Here is a 12,386-nt window from a genome sequence, read left to right as displayed (position 1 = left end):
ACCCAGCACACAGAGTAATAAGGAACAAAGTTATACCTTTTTCAACATATCTCCTTTTCTCCTCCCACCCCACCCCTCTCCCAACACAGATCTCCAGATCTCACAAAAACTAAGTAATAAATCAGGGTGCCTGGGTGGCTCAGTCGGTTAAGCATCTGACTTCGGCTCAGATCATGATCTCAGGGCTCGTGAGTTCGAGCCCCGTGTCGGGCTCTGTGCTGACAGCTCAGAGCCTGGAGCCTGTTCTAGATACTGTATCTCTGTCTCTCTCTGCTCCTCCCCAACTCGTGCTCGCTCACTCTCTCTCGCTCTATGAATGAATAAAAACAGTAAAAAATAATAATAATAATAATAATAATAATAATAATAATAATGCAGTCTCAGTCCACCTCAACACCCTCTACCCAAGTCTACTTTTGGTGGTGGTGGTAATGAAAGCTGACCAAGTCTAATTTGGTCACTGGCCTGAATGAATACAGTTGATTTCACTGCGACGTTATCAACACTTTAATTTTCATGTGCCCTTACCTCCCCCAAAAATGTAGAAGAAAAGCCAACAAGAGAAGGTTAAAAACCTGCATCTATGCCATCATGCTGTTAAGACGGGCCAGCTGAGGAGATGAAATAAAACGCTCCACACTCCTAGCTCCCTAGCCCAGACTCACTTCCGAGAACAAGGAGACCTTTTCATGGTCTAGGCCTCTGATGATCTATTGATGGGGGTCACTGCAGAGCCCAATAGCTTGAAAAAATGTATTCTCGTCAAGGCAAAAAAGGAAAAGGCATAAGGGGTAGCTGGAGCAGAGGTAGTGAACGCTGAAGCAGCAAGGGAAGGAATTCCAATCCTCGTGTCAACGCTGACCAGGTGTGCATGAACAGAGACCAAGAGAAGGAGGCGATGAACTAAGGAGATACACTGATGTTTAGTCTAAGAATGCATTTATTTAGAGAGACACATACACACGGACATCTAATTATTTCCGCTGTTCTCTGGTCTTGAACCCCCACCACACTGACTCCAATCATGTTCAGAAGATAACTGTAGATGGGTGCCTACAAAGCAGACATGACATCTAAGCTGACCAGTTAAAAACGATTCACAAAAAATAAAAAGGAAACTACGCTGGAAAGCAGAAGGCAAAGAAGTAGAAACTGGCGCATGCCTTATTCAAAGCCATAGCAACAATGTGTAAAGAAAACAGAAGACATTTTTTTAGTGTCTATCATGTGCTAGGCACAATATAAGAGCTTCACACAGGTTCCCTCCCACGAGACCAACAATGACTGTAGGAGGTAAGTGGCGTTATCCCACTTTTAGAGGTGTGGCAATTAAGAGTCAGACAAGTTTAAGTAGCTTGCCCAAGGTCACATGGCCAATAAATCTTAGTACAGTAGTTAAGTTCTGATCTGTCCAGCTCTAACGGCTGTACTTATCTGTCTCAATGACACACAAACATGCCCGGCTGATGTTCCAATCAGGACACCACACGGAACAAAACTCAGCAGTGTCCCACTCAACCTTTACCTACTACCTATCCTGAACGTATGAAGACTCAGCCAGGCCTCCCTCCCAGAGCCACTCAGCTCTTCTGTCACATCCCGTGGACTTCAACCACAGCACTATCCTCCGCTACCAGAAACCCAGGAGTCTTACAAAAACTGCGTTTACGAGTATGTTCTGACTCCCTCTCTGACCCTGGCCTGTGCTGTTGAATGCACAAGATGATTCCTCGGCTGACCCCAAATTCTTCAGACCGGCTATTAAAGAGCAGCTGATTGGTTTTTTTTTTTAACCCCAACTTTACTACGATGTCCTGCAAAACTGGAATTCTGAAGTGGACTGAACTCGGACGCTGACCTCCCAGCACCACTTCCCAGCTTTCAGGGACAAGCAGCTGAATATTCTCATCCAAACACAAATAACAATGCAAAGCCCTGAGAAGGGAGGAGACTGGATTTGACAAAAGGCTGAAGAGAACTCAGGCAGACTAATTCCCAGCTTTTAACAACGTAAGAAACACGATCCACAGAAAAGCAACACACAAGGCAAGTGAATAAAGGAAGAGGGGGACACATTCCCTTCTAGGCTTAACGAGGTGGGGGGGGGGGTGCGTTATTTGAAGATACACAGCAACAGTTTAGGACAGAAAGTCAAGACGCCCACAGCCCATAAAACTTGTCAACGTAATTTAACCGGAGCTGGAACACAGCCAAGAACAACACCCCAACTCTTTGGGATACTGGGGTAGGAATTTTATGACTGTAGTGGTCAGCACTCGGGCATCAGGGTAGGGTCTGTCTTGGGCTCAGGAATTTAAATGCCTTCAACTCCTACTCACCTTTCCTTCTTTATCACTGAAGTTGGGCCAGGCTGAGCTCCTGAGAAAATAGGTCGGTTGATTCACTGAAGGGCTGAGAAAAGTTAAAGTTTAAATGGCAAAAGTATCTCTACTGACCATAACACAACATATCTGTGAATACATTTTAGTTTCTTTTCAGACCTCCTCGGCACTGTTTAAAACCAGAGTAAGTCCGACTACTGAATAAATAACCCAGGCAGTTACAGAAACACCACGAACCAGGCAAGTCATCTCCCAGCTCCGCTAAAACGTTAAAAGTCATTTAAAAGGAAAACCTGAATCTTGTCGCTGCTAACCCATAACCAAACCTCTCAACGAGAAGCCACAGGGCAGGGGGGAAATCCCGGAGAGAATGTGATAGCGTTAGTGCCGGTTTGTTTACAGAGACTCCAGCGACAATCATATGAGTCAGAAATTCAAGCCACCAGATGCTTTCCAACTAACAGGGAGCAAATGGTACGGTTCTGCGGGGCCCTGGAAGATCTGGGGGTGAGGGGAAGCAAGCTGCGAGAATTGTATTACAAAGGGAGCGAGACCAGACGGCGACAACTGACTTGGACCTCGGCCTTCCGTACAAGGTGCTGGGCCCGAGAACTCGGGATGGGGGAGGGGGGCACACTGCGCGGTGGCCCCGAGGTGACGGGGAGACGCAGGGCGACCGCTTCCCCCAGCCTAAGGGGTAAACACGCGCACCCAAACGGGTCACCCGAGCAGCAAAGCCGTCCCTGTGGACCGTGGGGCAGGCTCTTGGGGGCAACCCCAGGGCTGACCTGAGGCAAGGGCAGCCAGTCCTCCCGGCGGAGACTCGGGTCAGGGCCAGGAGAAGACCTGAGCCCCGGGAGCTTGGGAAAGGAATCCAATCTATCCTGAAGGGGAGCGGGCCAGGGGCGAGGGGGTCAGGCCAAGCCGGAACGAGACACGGACCGGGTAGGTCAAGGGGGGGGTGTCCGGCTGGGGCAGTTACAAGCACGGGAGCCGGCGAGGCTCAGCAGCCCGCTTCCCGTCTTGGGTCATCCTTCTGCCAGCGGCTGCTCCGACTGTTCCAGGCCCAGCCGCCCCGTCCACTGCCGCCACCAACGCCGCCGCCATCTTACACTGGCCAGCGGCCGCCACCACCACCGCCTCCGCTCTCGGCGCTTGCGCCTGCGCCGCCACGCTTTCCGGCCCCGTTTGCGACGAGGTGCTGGAGAAGACTGAAGGAAGAGTGGTCGCGCGAGCTCTCGGCTCCCAGCCCTCCGCGGAGGACGCAGAAGGGGCGGGGCTTAGGGCCAACGGCAAACAGAGCAAGGGGCGCGTGCGCGCTCCCGTGAGGCGAAGCTGTTTTCGCGGCGTGCTTGGAGGGGCTCGCACCTCTCGCACGGCTGCGGGCAGACGCGCGGGTAGGGGGCCTCCCGGACTTGTGGCTGCGGTGGAACCGAATTTCCCTTCCAGCGGACTGGAGGGCAACCTCCTGGGCGGCCTCCATTTCCGCCCTGTTTTTGAATACTGGGAACAGGCAGTGCTTGCCAGGCTCCCTGTGGAAACCCCATTTCCTTTGAGGACCTTGTTTCCTTAAGTGGTTTCAATCCCTTTGAGACCCGCTTCCCCGCGAGAGCTTCCATTTACCCATTTTTAAATGAAGGGATTCGGAAGCTTCAGATGCAGCTGAGCGATTCAAGAGGCTGTTTCTCCGAAGGGGGAGGCGGGGGGGGGGGGGGGGTGTCGCAAGTTCCGCAGAATGGGCTTGGTGGCGGACGCTGCTTGGCTCTGACACCTGAAGGAATCTTGCAGGAGATCCCTGGAAAGGTTGCTGCGAGGCGCAGGGCATTTTGACCGGGGCACGGTGCAAGAACCTGACCCCATTCACCTCTACCATTACCATCCTATTAGAATGCATTGTATGTTACTTATGAACGTATGAACGCCTAGCTGGTTTGTCTACTTCCATGATTGACTTCCTAGTTAGAAGGCAGCCAGACTGGCGGCCTAAAATGTAAGTCAGGCCACATTATTGCCCCCAAAGCTTCCCTATCTCACACACGCACACACACACACACACACACACACACGCACGCACACACACTGGCTTCCAAAGAAGGCCTTACATGACCTGGCACCTATTTGTCTGATTTCATCTCCCATACTGCCTACCTCTGCTCTAGCGTTGTTGGCCTTCTCCACTCTTAGCTGCAGCCAAAGCACGATCCATCCCTAAGGGCTTCTGCATTTGTTCCCTCTCGGGATTTTCCTCTATCAGATCTTTACTAGGCTTGCTCTCTCCACTCAGATCTCTACTGAAATCCTCCTCCTTCAGAGAGGCAGCTCTTGACTGTTCCAACTAGAATGATACCCCACACCACCATCCTCCTCTGCCTTCTCTCTCTGCGTTGTTTTTTCATAACGATTTTTACCTGTGACATTTAAGCTATAATTATGTATTTGTAACTGGAAAATACCATAGAATATAAGCTCTATAGTGGCAGGAACTATGTCTTTGTCACCTTTGTCACCCCAACATCTAGAAGAGGACCAGAGCACAAAGCAGCTGTCTGATGCCTCCCCAGTCCAACCATTCTTTCATTCACTCCATCAGCATATACCGAATTCCTATAGCGTCCGTAAGCTCCTGTCCTAGGTACTGGGGCTGAAGCAGTGAAGAAAACACACCGACGTTCCTGCATTCACAGAAGTTATTTATCAGCGCAGAGGGTTGGGACTGTAAAGGGAGGGGAAGGTCACAAAGATAATAATACTAAGAAGACTAGTGGAAAATGAAGCAGGGTAAAAGCGGGTTACCTGAGTAGGTGTGCTCTTTTACAGAGGCGGTTCAGGGGAAGGCCCTCTGCCAAGGTGACATTTGAATAAAGATTTGAAGTGAGAGAGTGAATCATATACACTGGGGGAAGAACCTTCTAGGCAGAGGAAACAACAAGGTAAAAAGACCTGGAGCTTGAGTGGGCTTGGTGTATTCAAAGAACGGCAGGGCAGCCAGTGTGGCAAAAGAGGAGATTAGAGAAACGTGATCAGAGATGACTCCCAGATTCATAGACCAAGAAGACGATTTAGGATTGTATCTCCTACAGGTGCTAGGAAGCCATGGAGGGTTCTGAGTAAAAAGGTGACACGATCTGATTTATAAATGAAGAGATTTGGTCTGGTTGGTTCTTTGAACGCTGTCTGCAGGGAGGCGAAATGGAAGCTGAAAGACCAGTTAGGAAGCCGTTGCAAAAGATCTGCAAGGCTAGTGTTGCAGTGGAAGTGGCAGGAAGTGACCGGATTCAGGAAATAACGTGGAAGGTGGCAGAGGTGCCCTGCTAATAGATTGAGTCTGGAGTGCAAGATAAAGAGTCGGGCTGTCTCGGGCTTTTGGACTGGAGCAACAGGATAAACAGTCGGGCCATTTACTGAGATAGAACTCCAGGCAGGAGGGGGGAGCAGGAGGAGGGTTTTTGTTGGAAAAATGTCCAGTTCTATTTTAGACATGTTGAACTGGAGGTGCCTATTAGATTTCCAAGTGGAGCTACTGAGTAAACAATTGAAATATGAATCTGAGGCTCATAGGAGAAGACAATTGCTGGTATAAACTGGGGAGCTGTTAAGGTATAAATGGCATCTATAACCACGGAGTGGGGAGTGCTTACTTAGTTAACATGGAAGAGAAGACAAGCAGAGTCTATATATAAGTTGAGCCCTCTAATCCCAAGGCACTCCAACTAGTAAAGGTCAGAGAGAAAAAATATCCAGCAAAATTTATTTAAAAGGAGCAACCAAGAGGGGTGTCTGGGTGGCTCAGTTGGTTGAGCGTCTGACTTCGGCTCAGGTCATGATCTCACAGCTGGTGAGTTCGAGCCCCGCGCTGGGCTCTGTGCTGACGGCTCGGAGCCTGGAGCCTGCTTCCGATTCTGTGTCTCCCTCTCTCTCTCTCTGCCCCTAACCCACTGGCATTCTGTCTCTGTCTCTCTCAAAAATAAATAAACATTAAAATTTTTTTTTTTTAATTTTAACGTTTATTTGTGTTTGAGACAGAGACAGAGCATGAACAGGGGAGGGGCAGAGAGAGAGGGAGACACAGAATCTGAAACAGGCTCCAGGCCCTGAGCGGTCAGCACAGAGCCCGATGCGGGGCTCGAACTCACGGACCGTGAGATCATGACCTGAGCCGAAGTCGGATGCTTAACCGACCGAGCCACCCAGGCGCCCCCAAAAAAATTTTTTTAAAGGAGCAACCAAGGAAAAGAACTTAAAACCCCAAAGAGCAAGGAATCCTATGATACAAATTTTTTAAATGTTTCAAGAAGGGCACTATCAACTCTCATTCCTGTTTAAGAGTCTGAGGGCTAAAAACTGACCACTGGGTTTGGAAACATGGAGGTTAAGACCTCAACAAGAGTGACTTTGGTGGAGCTCTGGAGATGAAAACCTCCCACTCTGTGATCTGGTTTCTATGCTCACTGCTTTGGACACCATTGCTGTTGCCACCAAATCTTATTTTGGGCTCTCCTATTGCATTTGAGGTTGTGATGATCGTCACCCCTTCTAAATATCCAATCTCACGGATTTCTGTGACACTGTGTGTCATAGTTCTATTTATATCACTTGACCATTTATTTCATGAGCTGTTCTCACTCTTCATTCTAAGTGTTCTTCCAAAGTGATCTTATCCATTCTGACAGTTGGGACTACCATCCATGTCCCAGTCTTTATTGCCAATCCAGGCTTCTTCAAGCTCTAGACTCACATACCTGATAGCCAATGGCACTTTTATTTATTTTATTTTTTTTAATTTTTTTTAACGTTTATTTATTTTTGAGACAGAGAGAGACAGAGCATGAACGGGGGAGGGGCAGAGAGAGAGGGAGACACAGAACTGGAAGCAGGCTCCAGGCTCTGAGCCATCAGCCCAGAGCCCGACGCGGGGCTCGAACTCACGGACTGTGAGATCGTGACCAGAGCTGAAGTCGGACGCTTAACCGACTGAGCCACCCAGGCGCCCCCGAATGGCACTTTAAAAAAAAACAAAACAGCTTTATTGAAATGAAATTCACATGCCGTACAGTTCACCCATTTAAAGTGTGCAATTGAATGGTTTTTAGTACATTCACAGATACGTGCCACCATCACCACAGATAATTTTCAACCATTTTTGTCACCTTGAAAAGAAACCGGGTACCCTTCAGCTACCACCCCCTATCTTCCCATCCCGCTGCAGCCTAAAAAACCATTAACTCCTTTGTCTCTATAGATTTCCCTATTCCGGACTTCCATATGAAAGGAATCATATAATACACTTTGTGTGTGTGATCGGTTTCTTCCACTTAGCATGTCTTCAAGGTTCATCCGTGTTGTATCATGTGTCAGTACTCCGTTCTTTTCTATATCAAATATCGCTCCATTGTATGAATACATCACATCTTGTGTTTCCAATCATCTGCCGACAGTTTGGTTGTTTCTTTTGGCTATTAACGAATAATGCTACCATAAACATTCATGTACAAGTTTCTGTGTGGGTTTATATTTCACTTCATTTCTCTTGGGTATATACCTAGGAGTGGAGTTTCTGGGTCACATGGTTAACTATATGCTTAATCATTTGAGAAACTAACAGACTGTTTTTCAAAGCAGTGGTACCATTTCACACTCACACCGGCAGTGTATGAGGGTTCCAATTCCTCCTCATCCTGGCCGATATTTGTTATCTGACTTTTTAATTTTAGACAGCCTAGTGGATATGAAGTGGTATCTCAGTATGGTTTTGGTTTGCACTTCTCTGATGACTAACAATGTTAAGCATTTTTACTCGTGTTTATTGGACATTTCTGTCTTCTTTGGAGAGCTGCCTATTCAGATCCTTTGCTCATTTTTAAATTGTCTTCCTATTACTGAATTGTAAGAATATATATTCTAGATACAAGTCCCTTATCAGGTATATTACTTATTATTATTATTTTCTCCCATTCTGTGGATTGTCTTTTCATTTTTGATGGTCTCCTTTGATGCACAAAGCTTTCTAATTTTGGTGAATTTATCTTTTTTTTGTTCTGCTGCTCGTGCTTTTTGGTGGCATATCTAAGAAACCTTAGCTAAGTCCAAAGTTATGACAGTTTTACCCCTCTGTTTTTAGTTATTACTTTTAGGTCTTTGACCTGTTTTGAGTTAATTTTGCATATAATGTGAGGTAAGGATTGAGCTCATTCTTTTGCATGTGGCTGTCCAGTTGTCCCAGCACCCCTGTTGAAAAGACTGTTCTTTCCCTCTGGATGGGTTTGGCACCCATGTGAAAAATCAGTTGACCAAAGATGTAGTTTATTTCTGGACTCTTAATTCTGTCCCATTGGTATCAATGCCTATTCTTGTGCCAATGCCAGACTGTTTTACCATTGCTTTATAGTGAGTTTTGAAATTGGGAAGAGTGAGTCCTCCTTTATTCCTTTCTCGGGACTGTTTTCTTATTCTGAGCCCACGGCAGTTCCATGTGAATTCTAGAATTAGCTAGTCAATTTCCACAAAGAAGTCAGCTGGGATTCTGATAGGGAGGGAAAACACTGACTCTTGAGATCATTTGGGGAGTACTGCCCTCTTAATGATGTTGAGTGTCCTGCTCTATGAAAATGAGATGTTTTTCCATTTATTTAGATCTCCCTCTGTCAACGTTTTATAGTTTTCACAGTATAGTTTTGCACTTCTTTTGTTAAATTTACTAAGTACTCTTTTTTTTTAATTTTTTTTAACATTTATTTATTTTTGAGACAGAGAGAGACAGAGCATGAACGGGAGAGGAGCAGAGAGAGAGGGAGACACAGAATCGGAAGCAGGCTCCAGGCTCTGAGCCGTCAGCCCAGAGCCCGACGCGGGGCTCGAACTCCCGGACCGCGAGATCGTGACCTGAGTTGAAGTCGGATGCTTAACCGACTGAGCCACCCAGGCGCCCCTCTTTTTTCCCCAAACATATATATATATATATATGTATTTCTTGAGACAGCAAGGGAGTGAGCGAGTGACCAGGGTTGGGCAGAGAAAGAGGGGAAACTGAGGCTCTGAAGCAGGCTCTGAGCTGACAGTACCGACCCCAATGCGGGGCACGAACCGACAAACCATGAAATCATTACCTGAGCTGAAGTCAGATGCTTAGCTGACTGAGCCACCGAGGCGCCCCTCCCCAAGTATTCTTTTTGATGTTATTGTGAATGGGACTATTTTCTTAACTTCCATGTTTGGATTGTTCACTGCAAATGTATAGAACTACAATGTATTTTGTAAATTGACCCTATATTCTGAGAATTTCCTATATACAAGATCATGCCATCTGTAAATACGGTTTTATTTCTTCCTTTCCAATGTCCGTGCCTTTTATTTCTTTTTCTTGCCTAACTTTCCTGGCCAGAACCTTATATAAGTAGTGAAAGCTGATATCCTTGTGTTTATTCCTGATCGTAGGGGGAAAAGCAACCAGTCTTTCACCATTAAGTATAACGTAAGCTGTAGGGATTTCATAGATGCATTGTATCAGGTTAAGGATATTCCTTTCTCTTCCAGACAATGGTACTTTAATGTTTCCAAATTGAACTCACCTTTGCTCTACCTCTGTCAAACTCACACTGCTCCTGTTCTCCTCTCTTGGTTGGCACCACTGTTCTCCTGCCTTAGGCTACATTCCCTAGAAGCTGAGCTCAGAAAAGGGATTCCATGCGAATGGTACGTTGAGGGAGTGCTCTCAAGTAAAACGTGTAAATGGAGTGAGGCAAGCAAGGTAAGACAGGGGGAAAAGTTAGGTAAAGATAGGGCTCCTACATTTAGCCTCCACTGGGAACTCCCGGCATATACATGGCACATTTGCCCCACCTCGAGGAAAGGGGGGAACTATCTATTATCATTTACTGATAACACAACTAATGATTACATGTCATTGCTGATAATGCAATCTCCAGCAGAATCCCAGCTGACTTCTTCACCCAAACCGGCATCATACCATTGGCCGTGATGCTGTCCCCAGGAGGGAATAACCTTCCAGAAGTTTCCAGAAGTGGTTCCTGTCGGTACAGAGGGCAATTCTCAAGAGGATGCAGCTGTGAGCTATCAGCAGCCAAACCTTACACTTCCTGGTAAAGAGGATCTGGACAGGGTGTCAACAATGTTTATATAGTCCACTTCTAGCATTGCTCAGATCCATATGCTTTGTACATAAGTTCATTCTATCCAGGCATTCTGGCTAACTTCTGGGGACACTTACAAGGGGAGTCCCTAAACTGTAAATGCTATGATCTCCCTTCTCTAGCACCCAGTCTAGAGTCATCTCCCCCTCGACTAGCACTTGTTAGTCAAGATGGCTTACCCAGTGGAGTAAGCCAGACCCTCATTCCTGAGGGTTTTGAGCCCTAAGAGATCATGCCCTTAATCAGGCTGTAATTCTTTACTTACTCATTTACGGTTAAAGCTGAGTATAGGAGGACCAAGAGATATCCCAAGGATCATGTGCGCATCAAACACTTCCCACTGTGTCCATGTTAGCAGCAGTCCTACCTTCTCGTAACAGAGTCAATTGTCCCAAACAGTATGGTAACTTCTTTGCTTGATGGTCTGCAGGCATTAGGAGCTCAAAGCGACCAGATGACGGTCATATCTTTAAGTTTATTGAGATTCTTACGTTGTGCCTGATAGAAGCATCCTCCCCGCACCCCTTACCCCCTGATCCTCAAGTAGATCACTGGGAGTGATGTTGAATAGGGTCACTTCTGTTTCCGCCCCTTGGTTCCAGAGCCCTTGGATTCTACCTAGGGGCTGAGGATAAAGCACCCTATTATGGTCATGTAGGTTTACACTGTATTGTAAAGGACAGCACCCCATTCTTGCTGGCCACCAATGCACCTTCAAAAGGCCATCCCGATGCTCTACCGGGTCCCACTCTCACAGACCCACCCAAATCCTCTTCACCAGATCTTCTCTCGCATTTTCCTATCTTGCACCTTCTGGGCCCCTGACCAACCAGCCCACTGACCTTGAGTTCACATACACCCTTGCCTCAGGCCACTTCTCACTCTCCAAAGCGGATAATCACTTACACTGCCTAAAGACCTACTGATTGAGAATTTGCTCTCATCACTGACTTTTAGGACCACTCCAGATGGGGCCATTGAGAAGCGATAGTCCGTATTTGGCTTGCCCTAAAACATATCAAACCAACTCCTCCACGAACCAGACCGGGATTTTTTTCTCGTCTGGCCAATCAAATGGTTGCAGGATTTCTCATGTTGCCACAGGCATGGGCTAGGACAAAGCTATCACTGTAACAGATGTACATAATCTGGAGAACTGAGGACCCTTGTTCAGTTAACTTATTCGTGCCCACCAAGTCTGTTTGGGCTTCTTCCCAAAGGTACTGTTCCCATTGTAAGACGAATTGCTATTGTATCCACCCAATCTTATGACTTGGCAGGTCTCACAATAACCAGCTGGTTATATGGGCAACTGCTCACAGTCACTTGATATTTTGTGGTCAAGCACTGAGTCTCTATCAGGGTCTAATCGTATGCCAGGAGATGCTTTTCAAATGATGAAACTTTCTTTACTGCAGATGGCATAACCTTACTCCAGAACCCGAGAGATCTATGCTGGAACTCTCCTGTTGAGGATAGCCCGAGAATCCACACACCATCTCTTCCTACCACAGATACCTCTAGTACCACAGAATTCTCCAGGCCATACGGCCCCTGCCGCGGGGCTGCTTGTATATCATAGCCTGGATCTGCTGCGGAGGCCTCTCTTGCATTCCTAAGCACAGAGTACGGTGCCCCCAAAATAGAAGAGGCCTACTTAAGGCACCGCGCTTCTTTCTTGGGGTAAAATACACAAGATGCAATAACTTACCCTTTACTTTAGAGAGAACGTCCCAGAATGCGCCAGCTCACTGGACTCCTAAAAACTTAACCAACGTGGCAGGACCGTGCATCTTTGCAGGATTTATTTTCCACTCTCCGGAGTGCATGTGTCTCACCAAGGAACCCAGAATACTTGACACTGCTTATTCATCAAGTCTGATTAGCATGTCCTTAA

General features: G+C 46.9%; 1 protein-coding gene across 3 annotated transcripts in view; it reads right to left on the bottom strand.

Moving 5' to 3' along the window:
- DCAF8 (DDB1 and CUL4 associated factor 8) overlaps positions 1-3,561 on the bottom strand; it is a 41,782-nt gene extending 38,221 nt beyond the window's left edge. The window contains exons 1-2 of one of the 3 annotated variants that reach the window (XM_030303388.2): positions 3,131-3,561; positions 2,340-2,412 (exon numbers count right to left, since the gene is read on the bottom strand). The gene's annotated coding sequence lies outside the window, so the exon portion shown is untranslated. The remainder of the gene's footprint in view (positions 1-2,339; positions 2,413-3,130) is intronic. The other 2 variants (XM_030303387.2, XM_030303389.2) reach the window with 2 other exon arrangements.
- Positions 3,562-12,386: the final 8,825 nt, after the last annotated feature.

Source organism: Lynx canadensis, chromosome F1 (assembly GCF_007474595.2).
Source record: "Lynx canadensis isolate LIC74 chromosome F1, mLynCan4.pri.v2, whole genome shotgun sequence".
Lineage (NCBI taxonomy): Eukaryota > Metazoa > Chordata > Mammalia > Carnivora > Felidae > Lynx > Lynx canadensis.
Note: the sequence above shows the minus strand (reverse complement) of the source record. Positions and strands in the feature narration are given on the sequence as shown.